Raw genomic sequence first — 2718 nt, forward strand, 5'->3', positions numbered from 1 at the left:
GTCCACAAATGCGGGGGCCGAAGAAGTCACGCTGGTTCCTGCCAGTGGCAGACTTTTATGCATTGGTACTGGAAGGGGGAGGGCAGTGGGCAGGATAAGGGCGTGATAGGGGCGTCTCCATAGGCGTGGCCGGGTAAGTTTTGATCTCTTCGGATTGACATCACCTGGAGCATGCTCGGTTGATCTGCATCTTCCCGCGCACGGGAAAGTTGGTGAGGAAGAACCCGGAAGCAACATGGATTATGCCTTCTTGTTCACCTTCCTCCATCTTGTCCTTTCTCCTTCACCCAAACAGTCCAACCTCTTATTGATTATAAGAATTTAGGGCGCCGTGGTCTGTCTGGCTGCTTCCTGCTGTTAAGGGGCGTAGTTAGGGTCTGAGGTTGGCAGTTGGGTGTAGGGATGAAGGAGCATTTGGTTGAAGGTGACTCAGGTGATCTCTTGAACCTTGGCTCGGAGAAATTTTATTAGAATGGGAGCAAGACATAACATAAGGCAGAGGATTAGTATGGGAATTAGGAATGGAAGCATCTGCTGTACTACAGGCGGTAGCCATACCGGTGGTCCGGGGGTTAAGGGGGCATTAAATTGTTGAAGCTAGGGAAACCCCGATAATTAAGGGAAGAAAAACAGCCCGCTTTTGGATGTTATTGCTGGAGCTGAGCTGGGAAGCTAGTTCAGACAATTCTCCTTTGCTATATAGGGTTAAGCTAGGCACTAAAGATACCGGAACGCAAAGGGACTGGGTGATGGAGGTATGGTTAAGAGTTTTAGATAGAGTTTGGTTACACCAAAAGTAGCCTCCAACAGGGGCCGTCTGGGTCCTGCTGGGAGCTTATGTGCAATTACACCATGAAGAGTTTGGCGTAGAGTAGCAAAAAGGAATCTCTGTCTCACTCTGTCTCTCTTCATCTCTCTCTGTCTCTCTTCATCTCTGTCTCTCTCCATCTCTGTTATCTGTCTCTCCTCATCTCTGTCTTTGTCTCTCTCCACCTCTGTCTCTCTGTCTCTCTCCATCTCTGTCTCTCTCCACCTCTGTCTCTCTCTGTCTGTATCTCTTTGTCTCCATCTCCATCTCCGTTTCTGTCTCTCCACCTCCCGCTCACCAAGGCTGCTCCCCTCACCAACTCCCCTACCTCCTGGCTTCTCCCTATCTCTGACTCAACAGGGACTGAGTGCAGCAGAGGCCCTTGGGGAGGTCTGGGCTCTCTACTGCCTTCTGGTTACAGCCTCTCCTTCCCTGTATCTGTCCTTCATCCTGGCCTAATGAGTCCACATTTTATTTAGGGAGAGGGCAGAGTGACAACCCTGGGTGGGGGTGGGGGGGGGACAATCTGCAGTGCCGTGCATGACTGAGTGTATCTGGTTGTCTGTAGACCAGGTTTAGAATCTCCATACAAAGTTAGGATTAGTAGGAGTAACTAGGGGAATTAGAGTGAACCATAATAATGATGACAAAGGTGTAGAGGGTAAGTTCAACATTGCCGAAATCACAAAGGGCACCCTGCCAAGCTAGGTCTTCTATGAGAGTAAAAAGTTGGGAAACCTACTGGTTGGGAGATGGGTCGGGAAGGAGGGTATCTATGGGGTTTATGAAGGAAAAGTCAGTTAAGTTAAGATGAAGAATGGTGAGGAAGCGAGAAAATTTGAGGAGGGTGTTGATCCTTGAGTAGAACCTGGCCACCTGGAGAAAGGGAAGGGGAATAGATGTTTTGAGTTAGGTTAAGATGTTTCATCCCAAGAGGGGGGTGGGACAAGAGGGCATGATGAGGAAAGAGTGGGCAAAGCATGCATAGTCCAGGCAGTAATTTAACACTGGGGTCTGGCGAGGGTTAGACGGTTTACCGTCTACCCCAACTACTGAGATAGTGGATGGCTGGCTAGGACCTCCATAGGTTGGCAAAACAGAATAGGTAGCCTCCGTATTGATGAGAAAAGAAATTGGCTTACCCGCTATCTGTAGAGTTACCCTAGGCTCGGCGAGGGTGACCAGGGTCTCCGAGTGTGGGCACCGTCAGTCGTCGTCCAGGTGTAGGAGCTGGAAGGAGCCTTCCGGCCTTTGAGGAGAGGCACCACGTTGAGGCGCAATGCCTGCCCTGCTGGCGGGGCAATCAGACTTCCAGTGTCCTTCCTGTTGGCAGGTTGGGCATGGTGTGGTAGGCAGGCGAGGATTTGGACACCTTTTTTCCCAATGCCCAGTTGTGCCACACTTAAAGCATGGACGAGACAGAGTGGCCGGCTTGGCCTGGGGACACTGGTTTGCCCAGTGTCCTGGGTCTCCGCATTTATAGCAGGAGCCCCTGGGAGACTTGCCCTGTGTCTTCCCTGCCGGCAGAGTGGGCAACGCTGGTTGGAGGGCAGCCACTAGAGCTTGCGCCTGAAGCACAGCCCTTCTTTTTTCCTTGTCTAGCTCTGCGGCCTCAGCTGCTGCTTCTCTGGAGTTAAAAACTTTAAAGGCCAATTTTACTAAGTCCTGTATGGGGGTTTGAGGCCCATCTTCAACCTTTTTTAGCTTTTTTCGAATATCTGAGGCTGACTGGGAGATAAAATAGGAGGCTAGGACAGCTGCTCCGGCTGGGGAGGTGGGGTCTAGCCGAGTAAATTGGGCTAGTGCCTCTGTAAGGCGATTTAGGAAGGAAGCCGGGTTCTCATCTGGGTGCTGGATGATTTCCTTTAGTTTATCAAAATTGACCACTTTGTTAGAGGCTGCCTGCATAC

The sequence above is a fragment of the Papio anubis genome, chromosome 3 (genome assembly GCF_008728515.1).
Source record: "Papio anubis isolate 15944 chromosome 3, Panubis1.0, whole genome shotgun sequence".
Taxonomy (NCBI): Eukaryota; Metazoa; Chordata; class Mammalia; order Primates; family Cercopithecidae; genus Papio; species Papio anubis.